Consider the following 13,758-nt stretch of genomic DNA (forward strand, 5'->3'; position numbering starts at 1 on the left):
TCTGTTGAACACCAGTGCAAACATAACCATTCTCAGAATAAACCCCACTGAGTTCAATGAATTTACCTGCTGGCAGGGTTGAGATTTGATTCAGTTCTCATTTAAAGCCAAATTAATCAAAACAAGAACTGGAATGCAGCAATCCTTTGAAATTCACATGTATCTGAATCTGCAATGCGGTTTTCCAACCAGTGCTTATAAAAATGCATGTATATAATTTAGGCAAAAGTGTGCATAAAAATGAATATATTGGTGAAAATAACACTATATTAGGAGTAATTGCTTGCCAAAAGGTGCACATTAGTCAAAACAGCATCCCAAAATACATTTATGTGCACTAAAATGCGAAAGGATTTGCATGAGGGGTTTTTTTCATGCAGACTGCTGCGGAAATGTGGAGAACTGAATCTAAGATTTGAAAAATGAGAAACAGAATGCCAAACTGAGAGACAGTTCCAGCACTACTTCCTGGTGTACTGTATATAGGACAGGAGCTCTAGCTAACCATGCATGCTTCTAGTATGGAAGACCATCAACTAAATGAATACCTATATATTTTTGTCCATTTTAAAATCAGTTCTCCGCAAAACTAAATTGTTGATATGTATTAAGTTCTGCTATTACTAAAATTTATGGCATCCTAAAAAGATGTAGGGAAGATTTTCAAATGGTGCTCTCCCCCTTTTTTGTAATTAGAGGGCAAGCTTTCAGATGCCTGTGGCAAAACTGCCTATATGCCTCTTATGCTCCAACAGAGATGATATATTTTTTTCTTCACAACCAACACATTATATTTACATATCAAATCAGTCAGTTTCTTTAAAAAAAAATCAATTCTTACAAGCAAGTACATGAATTTGCACTATCATCTAAAGGCCAGGTTTAGCTGAAATGCACTATCACACTCTCTCAGGGATGAATTTAAACAGTAATGTTCAAAGGGTATAACCCATTTGTATGTGTATATGTTATATTTTCAATTACGAGACAATAAATTCTGTTTAAATTATGGCATGCCTTACCTCAGTTTGGTTTGGGACCAGCATGATCTTACAATCAGTTTATAACACCATGAAATTGCCCTGCCCAGCTCCTACCTTCGCACATCCGACTACCGTAGGTCAGCTTCAACTTCTGCCACCTTTATGGCCAATGCTCCATTAGTGGAGATTTGTAGGGCAGCCACTTGGTTGTCTCCCTCCACTTTCACAAGACATTATAAGTTAGATCAAATTTCAGCTGAAGCGGCTTTTAGCTGCACGGTATTACATCAGGTCTTGTAATCAGTGCGCCAGCAGTGTGGACCCACCCAGTCATTGGGAAGTGCTGTGGTATGTCCCAGTCCACTGGCCTTCCCTAGGATGGTCTGCAGTCACACTGATTTCTGTTCTTTAGAGGGGGTTCTGTCTCTTCTGGTTTTTAATTGGTCTATGAGCTGGGAGGGAGGCAGGCTAATATTCTATTTTCAAGTGCTTCGGTGTATGGGAAGTTTTTTAATGTTTAATGCTGTATTAATATTTGGTTGGGAGCCACCCAGAATGATATTATTATTATTATTGTGGTATTATTATTGTGGTATTATTATTGCGGTATTATTATTGCGGTATTATTATTATTATTATTATGGTGCTGTTTGGCAAGTCCAAAAAAACTGAGCCAGTGCCTGCCTTCCACAAGTCTTTGCTCCTACCTGCGGTCATGTGAGAGGACTCACCCAGTCCACTGTTCCCAGCATCTCACTCCTAAATCTACACTTCAGGTAAGCCAATCGTTCTTTTCAAAACTGTTAAGATGCATGAAGAGAGACTATTTTCTAGAATGTGTTACCTATATTTTTGCACAACACAATAAATCAGATTCTTACTGAAAACTTGAGGCATAGCTTATAAAATTAGAAATTCTATTGATATCAAAGGGATCTTTATGTGCTTGCTCTCCAGTTGAAAGCCATAGTACCCAAAAGCAAATGAACTGAAGAGCTCTGCCAGATGATGTCAGAGGCCCATCTAGTCCAGCATCTTATTTTTACAAGGGCCAACCAGATACCTATGGGAAGCCCTTAAGCAGGAATTGAGTACAACAGCACCCCCACCTGTGATTCTCAGTAACTGGTATTCACAGGCATGTTACCTCTGACAGTGGAGGTAGGACATAGCCATCATGGCTGGCAGCTACTGAATGTCTGATCCTCCATGAATTTGTCCATCCACATTGGTTGCCATCACTGCGTCTTAGGGTAGCAAACACAAGGAACTAGTTTCTCCCCCGGTCCAGTGTCTTCCTATCAGCTTAATAGAACTTTAGCTATATTGTGCCCAAGAGATACATGGAGCTCAGCTAGCATTGATGTATGTGTGTGTTTTCACAGTGAAGTCAAACTTTGCTTTTCTGTTATTGCTTCCTGAGTTTCAGTCTTCACTGATTTATTAGCAGTGCTATGCTACTACACCTAGAGTCAATATTTGAACTCCCTTTATGAGAAAAGAACCCTAGAAGCTAGCTAGCTAGCAAGCAAAAAATACTATATCACACAACTGTATGTTTGGCCACTGTTGAAGGATTTTGACCTTTTTACTTGTCACAAAGCTTTGAAAGTTGGTAGTGATCTTTGCACAAGACATTATGCAATCGTTTTGTGTTATGTCTAGGTATATAGACATAAGTACACTCTATTCCTGGATCTACTCCACTGTTTCAAACCCTTTGTAATATTGGGCTACACATTTTTCATCTAGACTTTCCTAAAATGGAAGTCAATACAAACCGTTCAATTTGTTTTTTGTTGCGGTGGCTTTAACTAGTTAATAGTTGTAGTGGTGTCTTATTTTTGAGTACAGTTATATACAGTTATATCACCCAGAAGACAATACATAACTGAGGCCATTCAAGTTTCCTCAAACCCAAACTGGAGTCTAATTTTACATTTTACCAAAATAAATAAATAATAATATTTTGTTGTCCCCAATGCTTCTGTTCATCCTCCCAAATGTCTATTTAATTTACAGCTTCAAAACAGCATCCAACTAACTGAGCAATAAATTGAACACTGGGTTAATCACAGGTTTAAAACAGAACCAACAATTAATTGTACCCCATGAGCTTGATTTTTCTTTTTGCATAATTGTAGCCAGAACGTTTTAGGTCTTCCTTAGAGCTCTCTTAATTCCTTTCTACGCCTATTAGCAACCACTGAGTGAAGATATGCCCCGTATGTATTCTGCACTAAAAATAAAATAAAATTCTGCACCAAAGCAATGCAGAAAGACTTGTCCACCTAAGTAGCAACTTTCTCCCACAAATTAGGATAAGTTCCTCCCCCACACCACTACACTCCTCCCCAACCAACAAATGTTTGAAAATAAAGTTTTCTCACCGCTTTCTCTTTTTTTTTTTTGCAGAATTTATCATTCAATTTTTACTCATTCTGTTTTTTTATATATACCGGTAATTAAAAAATAGCTTTTCAATATACCCCCAATAATAGCCAAATTATAACAATAATAATTTATTGATTCTGGTTTTACCAATCATAGTGAAGGGCAAGGAGCAATACAGGGAGGTTGCATCGCCAACTACTGGAAATTTCCCCCCACTCACATCTCTTCTGAATTTCAATTGGCGTGACCTTAGCAGAAAGGACTGCTGCTTGCACAAGTCCAGGCATTGGTGTGTGTGTTGGGGGGGGGCGGACCTCCTGGAACAGAATAAGATATGACTTGGAGGGCTGCAAGAGGAAGGGAGGATGGGTGAAAATTGGGTGTCCCAACTTGCACAACCAGAAGTGCTTTCCACTAAAGCAAAGCTACCATTGGATATGACCCTTGAAAAGCAAAGAAAACTTATCTTATGGAAGAAAGAGATATGGCCAAACTAACTCTAGCGGTTCCCTGCTTTGCTAAATGCCAATGAAATGGAGAATCAGGTATTTCCCTCATAACCAACAGAACCTTATATAACACTCTAACCAATTGCCTATGTGCATTTTGGTGCCTCTGAGTTAATGACAAATATGCTCAAACTGTATGTTTTTAAATCCAGAAGCTTTTACCTGTTTACTCATCTTCCCCTAGCATCAAACTAAAGGAACAAAGAGCATAGCTTTTACACTAGTGGTGCCCTCACTATAGAACTGTCTTCCCAGCAAAGCCTTGCAAGGCCAGTTCTCTTTTAGGGTGGCTAAACAACGCTTTCTTTTCTCCTGCCCCGCCCCCAAAGATAAATGGTAATTTATGCTCAAACTGAATTTTAAATTGCTTTCCTGTTTGCTATTTCTCTAATTTTCATAATTTGTTTTAATGTTATTTTTATTCGTCTTTGATTGTTGTAATCTGCCATCAGGTTCAAAGTTCAGTTGAAAAGTTAGAAATTAAGGTTGAAGCCAACCAAGTCCTAAATCCATTGAAATTAATGGACCTAAATTAGTCATGCCCATTAAATTTAATGGATTTACTTGGAGTAGGACTAACATTGGATAGAATATTATATGTATCTCACCCAATGGTAGGAAACAGGATTTGCCCTGTGTGATTCAGTCACAGATGCAGCCTCTTGATGGTGAGATGAAGGCAAAGGCATCTGTCCTATTCAGTTTCCTTTCCCAGTTACAACTAACCTAATTAAGTTGCCACCAGTTGAACAGCTGTAATGTAATCTTGTAAGCAGATAATTACTTTGGCAAAATCTGGAACCACTACCAGAACCTGCACTCCTGCTCAGAACTCCCCATTATAAATTTTCCGTTCCTTTTAAATTGGTGCACTGTGCAAAAAGTTGTTCCTTTTTGTTGAACTTTTCCTGCGTTCAGCAGCACAAGACACAGAAATTAAACATAACGGGAGTTTTCCTAGTATGGAGAGTGGTGGGAACATTTTTTCACTGTCTAGTTTTATAAAACTGGAAGCCACCTTGTGTGATTGATAGCATCTTCAGTGTGTTCTGTATGTCCTGTACATATTTTCCTTGGGGGGGGGGGGGGTTTACCTTAGAGATTAATAAGAATTAACTAGCTCACAAAAGGATGTTAAGTGTTGGAGGATACTAGTAGCAGCTGCACAGTGCTGGTGTCTTGTTTCAGCTATTCATTCATTATGCCAGCCATCCCCAATCTAGCCGGAGCTGATGGGGATGGTTGTTGAAAGCATCTGAAGGTCACTAGGTTGATTAAAGCTCCATTATGCAGAGGAGCGACATACAAAAGCAGCCCACTCTGTGTTGTTGTTGTTGTGTGTGATTTCTGCTGCATCGGGGGTCCAAAAAATCCAAGAGTTTTAGTAACGCATTAGCAATTCACCTACCTTAGCTCAATGCATTTCCAACATATACAGAACAGCAAAAGGAGATGCTGTGCTTTTAATAAATGTTCCCCTAATGAGCTCAACTGAAGAGTTTATTTAAGGATGTTGTTTTTGTTCCAGATTCTTCCAGGTGTCACATTTGTCACATCAGTTGCGGGCTAATGTCCTCTGTGTTTGATAAACCATCACTTGTGGATGTCATTATGCCAGTTGATCATACTATCATGAGCTCATGGTGAGGCAGTTCAGGTTAATTTCCCCCCCACAGAAAAAGCAACAGTGATTTAAAATGCAGTTATTCATCGTGCTGAATTTTTAAATGGACAAGGCTGCCACAAGATATTCAATAAATATGGCTCCACTGAAAGCTAATCTAACGTTGCACCTGCAAGATAAATAAGATGCCAAATCTTAAATTCAAAAGCAGTCGGCTTCCTTGCGCAATAGGATGCAAGGTTTAATGCTACATACTTCTCTCTTAAATTTTGCTAAAACTGATTCCCCAAGATGTAATATTTCACTTCTGCGTCAAAAACCGCTCCCATGTATCCTTGTATTCAACTCCAATGATGTTTGTAATAGCAGTCAATAGTGACAACTAAGCAAGCAAACTACACTCCCTCCAAATAATATTTGGCTAACAATTCTACTTCCAAAACGCAATCCCAAATCTGATTGTATCCAACAAAGTTATACAGATGGCAACCATTTCATGTGGTAGTTAAATTCCCAGCCCCCGCACACACCAGCAGTGTATAAGCATGCCCCACCCCATTACACCCTCCCATGTTCTGCCCTCTTCTGGATCCAAAAGGACCTGTGGTCACCATCTGTACTCAGAATAGACCCATAGAAATTTATGGACTTAAGTTAGTCATGCCTATTAATTTCAGTGGGTCTACACCAGTGTCTCCCAAACTTGGGTTTCCAGTGGTTTTGGGATTACAACTCTCATTATCCCTAGCTAGCAGGGCCCAGTGGTCAGGGATGGTGGGAACTAGTAGTTTGAAAACAGCTGGAGACAAAAATTTGGGAAACACTGGTCTATACTGATGTAGCATTGAATACAACTGCATTGCATTATCATGTTATAGAGATAATAGGAGTTTAAAATTATCCAAAGATTGTATTCAAAACAGTGACAGGAGTAGTGCTTATTCTTACCCCCACAGCATGGATAATTAATGTAAAGTTTTTACAATGCATTTCATGCCAATAGCAAGGCTGCATAAAATTATAAGATATTAACAGCCAAGTAGGTAAGTGGATAGGTTAGGGTGTCCTTGGTAGTCTTTCAATATATTGTGCTTTCTTCTGTTACATTTTAGTAATAATGAATCTCTTTTAGGCTTTTATGAATGCAGGATATATTTATTTAATATTGGAGACACCCTTCCCCCCCTCTGCCACTAGTGAGAAACTTTGTAAGGCTGGTGTGAGGGACAGGGGATATCGCGAAGTCCCTCCCCTCCTGAGTTCAAGCCCATCCCCGAGCACAGGGGAAAGCAAAGAGAGTTCCGATGCCAGTGGGGAAGCAGGAAGTCGGGTCCGAGGCTCAGGCAAGGTAGAGGAGCCAGGGTCCCAGGTGGGACAGGAAGGGGCGAATAAGGGGGGGAGACCCATCCCCCCAACTCCGGAATTACGCAGAAAGAGGAGGGGAAAGAGGATGGGTCTGCCAAAGCTTTTGTGTTGGAGAAAGACGCGCCAAAAGCCATTCGGAGGTTCTGAAACCGACTGACCACATCACTCCGTGTAAATAGCAATGACTTCAGCACTGTAAATACGCAGCACCAATAAAAGAATAAAATGCAGAACTGCGTAGCGTCGTTACTCTGAAGTAGCCCACTCCGGCCACTGTGACAGCAACCTCCGAATCCTTTTTTGGGCTACTTTGGAGTTGCCGGGATGAGCGTGTCAGAGGCGGAGAGATGGCGGCAGATCGCGGAGCAAGCCCAGCAAGAACTGCAGCAGCTGTCGCTGCAGGCGCAGGGGGAATTGAAGGCAGCTAAAGAAGAGACTAAGAAGGTCCAGGACGACCGGCTACAACTTGCGGAACAGGTGAGAGCGCTACAGGAAAGAGAGCAGGAATTAAGGGCGGTGGCGGTAGACCTCCAAAACAAGCTGGATGCAGAGAAAAACAAGGCGGGAGGGGCACCCCAAGTCCAAGTGCTGCCAGGAAGGAGAGCCGGGACCCTAGTAAGCAAGTTCAATGGAGACCCGAGGGAATATCAGGGCTTTGAGACTGAGATTGTGTATGCTCTTGAGCTGCACCACGATGAGTTCCCCGATGATGAGCACAGGGTAGCGTTTATTGTGGAGCACCTTACCGGGGCAGCCAGGGAGTGGCTAAGACCGTTAATCGCAACAAAGAATCCTTGCATGAAGAATGTCAAACTATTTCTAGAAGGTTTGAAAACGATGTATTCGTCCGATAGTCATATGGACCAGACTAAGGAGGAACTTCATAATTTACGCCAAGGAAATATGACAGTTCGCGCGTATTGGGCGAAATTCACCATGCTGGTGCACAGATTGGGGTGGGAACTAGAGTCACCCCCACTGCAAGCGGCGTTCTACTTGGAGTTGCATGAGGAGGTGAAGGATGAGCTCTCGAGAGGTCCAAAGCCCAGTAATATGGATCAGCTGAGCAAAGCGGCTCTGGCGGTGGGGGTGAGACAGGAATCCCGGTGGAGCGACAAGCAAGCAACGCGCGCAAAGCGGGCTTGGTTCCCACGGTCGCAGGAGAAGCCACTCCCCCAACAACCCTTTCAAGCCACGCCTGGGGCCAGCCAGGACCAGGAACCCATGCAGATTGATAGCGCGCGCGCGCGCGGGCTTTTCAAACCCCAGCGGCGCCAAGACGCAAGGAGGGAAGGGGTGGGAATTGCTTTCTCTGCAACTCCCCCCAGCATCTCGTCAGAGACTGCCCACATCGCAGGGAGTGGCAAGGAAAGGCGGGAACGGTTGTGCCCTCCCCCACTGACGCAGTACCACAGCAGGGAAACGGGGAAGCCTGGCTGCAGGAGACAAGGGGCAGCAGCCAGGCACAGTCAGCAGACAACAGCCCCAAACCACCCACCCGCACAGAGAGGAGCAGAGCCAGCCCACCCCTCCCAGAGCAGGAGTGGTTCTAGAAGTGACGCTCACGCTCCCAAATGGCTATCCCCTGACAGTCCTCGCCCTAATTGACAGTGGGGCGTCAGCGAACTTCTTCTCGAGAAACTTTGCAGAAGAGCACCAGATCCAGCTTCTGCAGCTGGATTTTCCTCTGCACGTGGCAACCATTGACGGCAGAGAGCTGCTGGGAGGGGCCATCACTCATCAAACCCCCCCCCATGAGAATGACGGTTGGAAGGCACTCAGAGACACTGGCATTCAACGTCACCACCATCTCAGACCCCCCCATCGTCTTGGGCATGAGCTGGCTGGCGCGCCACGACCCCTCCATCAGTTGGCACCAGAGATGCATCACTTTTGGATCGGACTTTTGCCTGGAACATTGCATGCAGCACCAACCAGGGGAGGGGCCTCCAATAGCCACGGTAGCCACCATGCACGTCAAAGGGGGTGAGGCGATACCCAAGCCGTACTGGGACCTGCAGGAGGTCTTCAGCGAAGCGGAGTCCGACCACCTACCCCCGCACAGGCCTTTTGACTGCCAGATCAACCTGGTGCCAGGGGCAACTATACCCCCAGCCAAGCTGTACGCCATGTCAGACCAGGAACTGGAAGATCTGCGCGCTTTCATCGACAAGAACCTCAAGCGGGGGTTCATCAGAGAAAGCAAGGCAGCAGGGGGCAGCCCGGTCTTCTGGGTGGACAAGAAAGACACGCAACAGCGCCGTCTGGTGGTGGATTTTAGACGGCTGAATTCAGTGACAGAGCCAGTGGCTTTCCCCATGCCCAGAGTGGATGATCTCCTGACAGCGGCACGCAGGGGCAAGATTTTCACCAAGCTAGACCTGAGGGGGGCGTACAACTTGATCAGGATCCGGGAAGGCGATGAATGGAAAACCACGATGTTCACGCCTCTGGGCTCTTTTGAATATCTGGTGATGCCCTTCGGTTTGCAAGGGGGCTCAGCATGCTTCCAGGCCTTCATGCACCACGTCCTGGGGTCCCTCCTCTTCAGGAAATGCTTGGTCTTCCTGGATGACATCCTTATCTATTCCGATGACCCAGTGCAGCATGTGAAAGACGTCAGGGAGGTGTTGCAGCGCCTGAAGGAGAACCACCTGTATGTGAAGCTGGAGAAGTGCAAGTTTCACACCAAGGAGGTGGACTTCCTGGGCTACAAGCTGTCAGACAAGGGGCTGGCGATGGACAAGGACAAGGTGCAGGCCATCCTGGACTGGCACAGCCCCAGGACGCGCAAAGATGCCCAACGCCTACTAGGCTTCGCCAACTTCTACAGGAAATTCATCAAGAACTTCTCTCGCGTTACGGCTCCCATCACTGACTGCCTGAGAGGCAAGCAGAAGTTCAGGTGGACACCAGAGGCGCAAGCAGCGTTCGAAAGCCTCAAGAGGGTGTTCGCCTCAGACCAGAACCTGTTCCACGTGGTTCAGGACGCGCCCCTACGCGTGGAGACAGATGCTTCTGATAAAGCTGTGGGCGCCATTTTGTTGCAACTGGACGCCAACAGAGAGTGGAGACCCTGTGCCTTCTTCTCCAGGAAGTTGACCCAGCCAGAGCGAAACTACACGGTGTTTGATCGGGAACTTCTTGCGATCCACGTTGCGTTCCAGCACTGGAGACACTTCCTGGTGGGCGCCAAGCACCCCATCCAGGTGTGCACAGATCACAAGAACCTGGAGTTCTGGAGAACTGCCAGGGTGCTCAACCAGCGGCAGATACGGTGGGCAGAGTTCTTCTCGAACTTCAACTTCTCCATACACTACATCCCGGGAGAGCAGAATGTCAGGGCGGATGCCCTCTCCCGCAAGCCAGAGTACATGGAGGAGGAGGCGCCACCGGCACCCAGGCACATTTTCCCCCCGTCAGCATGGTCCTGCGGAGCAGCAGTGGTGAGCGAGGCAGAACTCACAGCACTGACGGCAGCGGATGAATTTGCCAACCGCATCTTCAGAGAACTGAGAGGGGGGGGGGAGCAGGCAAAAGACTTTGCAGCACGCAGGGGGCTGCTTTTCTACAAGGGTGCACTGTACCTGCCCACCACCCAGCTTAGACGTACGGTCCTCAAGCAGATGCACGACAACCCAACGGCGGGTCATTTTGGGAGGGACAAAACCGCTCACCTAGTCATGAGACACTTCTGGTGGCCAGGGGTGCGGGAAGATGTTCGAGACTATGTACGGGGCTGTGACACCTGCCAGCGGGCAAAGGTGGTCAGAGCACCGCCAGCAGGATTGCTGGAGCCCTTAGCCACACCACACAGGCCGTGGGAAGTGGTGTCCATGGACTTCATCACAGATCTGCCTTCTTCCAGGGGCAAGACCGCAGTGTTGGTGGTGGTGGACCTCATGTCCAAAATGTGCCACTTTATACCGTGTGCCAGGGCGGTCTCTGCAGAAGAGACAGCCAAACTGTTTGTTGACCACGTATTCCGACTGCATGGATTACCTTTAAGGGTTATTTCGGATCGTGGCCGCCAATTTGTTTCCAGGTTCTGGCGGCGGCTCATGAACCTCCTGCAGGTGGAGGTCAGCTTGTCGACGGCTAGACACCCGCAGACCAATGGACAGGCGGAGAGGGTCAACGCCATTCTGCAGCAGTACCTGAGATGCTATGTCAGCCAGCGGCAAACGGACTGGGTGGATCGCCTGCCACTGGCAGAATTTGCCTACAACAATGCGGTGCACGTCTCCACAGGGGTGTCGCCCTTTAAGGCCAACTACGGGCGCGACCTTAGATCTTTCCCGGAGAGGGAGGGGGAGGAGGAGGAGGAGGGCCCGCAGGCAGAGGATTGGGCAGAGGAGCTAGAGACGGTGCACCAGCAGCTCAGAGAACACTTGGAGAGGGCCAAGGAAGCGTACAAGAAGGGGGCAGATCGCCACAGGCGACCGGGGGAGGTCATTAGGGTGGGGGACAAAGTTTGGTTGTCCTCGGAGGGCCTTCCCATCAGAGGGAGGTGCAAAAAGCTGGCGCCCAGAAGGTTGGGCCCCTTCACGGTCACGCAACAGGTCAACCCGGTGGCATACAGGCTGGCACTGCCAGAGGACATGAGGGTGCACCCAGTGTTTCATAGATCGCTGCTGTCGCCGTACAGGGAAAGCAGCAGGCTCCGAGGCAGCGAACAAACCCCTGAGGGAGGGGGGGAGAGGGACGGCAGGGAGCAACTCAATGAGGCCACGGCCATCCTGGACTCAAGGTGGGGGGCGGGGGGCCTGGAGTACCTCATGGCATGGGAGGATGCTCCACCGTCTCAGAATGAATGGGTCCCAGCCACTCAGATACAGGAGGAATTCCTGGTAGAAGAATTTCACGCCCTCTTTCCCCATAGACCCAAGCCCTGGCACATGGAAAGGGAGGGGGAGGGGGAGGAAGCACGGGAGAGCAGTTCACCATGGCGCTGGGAAGCGGAGTTTGAGGAACCAGAGGATGAGGTATGGGTGTCACCGAGATCCACCCAGTCAGAGGAAGGAGCAGATTGGCAGAACATTTTTACCCCTACCAGCTCTGACGCCACGGACTTTTTGGGATTCCCGTCCTCCCAGGCGGAAGGGGGGGTCTCGCAGGACTGGGGGGAGGTGTTCACACCAACGGGCTCGGAAAGCACTGAGTTCTTAGGCTTCCAGTCGTCACCGACACCTGGGGGGGACCTGGGGAGGGGTGAAGGAGAGCTTGGGAGGGGGGTGGATGTGAGGGACAGGGGATATCGCGAAGTCCCTCCCCTCCTGAGTTCAAGCCCATCCCCGAGCACAGGGGAAAGCAAAGAGAGTTCCGATGCCAGTGGGGAAGCAGGAAGTCGGGTCCGAGGCTCAGGCAAGGTAGAGGAGCCAGGGTCCCAGGTGGGACAGGAAGGGGCGAATAAGGGGGGGAGACCCATCCCCCCAACTCCGGAATTACGCAGAAAGAGGAGGGGAAAGAGGATGGGTCTGCCAAAGCTTTTGTGTTGGAGAAAGACGCGCCAAAAGCCATTCGGAGGTTCTGAAACCGACTGACCACATCACTCCGTGTAAATAGCAATGACTTCAGCACTGTAAATACGCAGCACCAATAAAAGAATAAAATGCAGAACTGCGTAGCGTCGTTACTCTGAAGTAGCCCACTCCGGCCACTGTGACAGCTGGTCATATACATTTGGCTTGATTGGCACAGGTTTTACAGGTCTGAATGAGAGCTTCTTCCACCGCCGCCTTGCACACAGCCGGCATCGGACGGGGCTTCGGAGACCCCGTTGCATGCCGCTGCCAGTCCCCCAGAGCCTATAGGAATGCATTGATTACGTTTCAATGCATTCCTATGGGAAACTGGGACTCGCTAGACGAAAAATTAGTTACACGAATTGACCCATGGAACGAATTAATTTCGTCTAGCGAGGCACCACTGTATTTAGATACAGAGAGCAGCAGTTCAACTCCATTTAAAGAACCCTAGGCAGCATGTTGCTCCTATTCACCAACTATGCCCGTGTTGATGAATCGGTGTCTAGGTAGGTAGGTTTTATGGCACAGTGACATCTAGGCCATACTACAATAAGCACCACATGTATTAGGCAGTTTCTACTCATTTTTCTTTCTGCTCAAGCATAGCTTCCTTCTGTCATCCAACAATCATGTATCCATTTCTAAGATATTCATAGAAGAACCAGGCAACCATGCCTTAAAACGGGTCGGCAAGGTTTACCTCGCCTGGGCCGGTTCACTCCAGCAGAGATCTCTCAGTGGACCGGATCGTACACCCACCTGCAATTTCCGGTGTCTGTGCAGACACGATTTCTGGCGCCGTGGAAGCAAGTCCTGGGCGGGGACTCGCCGAGCGGGCAGCTCGGTTCGGGGGTGGCTCGTGGGCCAGTTAAACGACCCCCATGGGCCGCTTGTGGCCCATGGGCCTTAGGTTGCCACCCCCTGCCTTAAAATGTGAGAAAAGCATCTAGATTCATGTCTTGACCAAGACATAGAAAGGTCCAGATGTTGCAGACTAGGTTGCTCAATTCAGATACAAGTTGGAGAGCAGTTATAGATGACACCCTACCGGTAGCAACACATGTTCAAGGGTCAGAGGAATGACCCAATGCAAGCAGCTACCATGTCCAATTTGTAGTTGGGGGCATTTTTCCATGCGCAGTTCTTCTGTGACATTTTTGACTGTGAAGCAGATATTGATTTGTATTTGAAGAGTTTGCTGTTTGATCTAGTTTTCTTAGAGGTCTGTCATCAATTTAGGCATAACAATCGAGGGTAAAGAGGTTCCCTCTGTGCCTAATGGCAAGGTGGGCATCTTTAAACATTGAGGAAAATAGTAGTACGCAGCCCTTTGTAAAGCTTTGACTTGTTTTACA

The sequence above is a fragment of the Zootoca vivipara genome, chromosome 8 (assembly GCF_965207765.1).
Source record: "Zootoca vivipara chromosome 8, rZooViv2.hap1.1, whole genome shotgun sequence".
Classification (NCBI taxonomy): domain Eukaryota; kingdom Metazoa; phylum Chordata; class Lepidosauria; order Squamata; family Lacertidae; genus Zootoca; species Zootoca vivipara.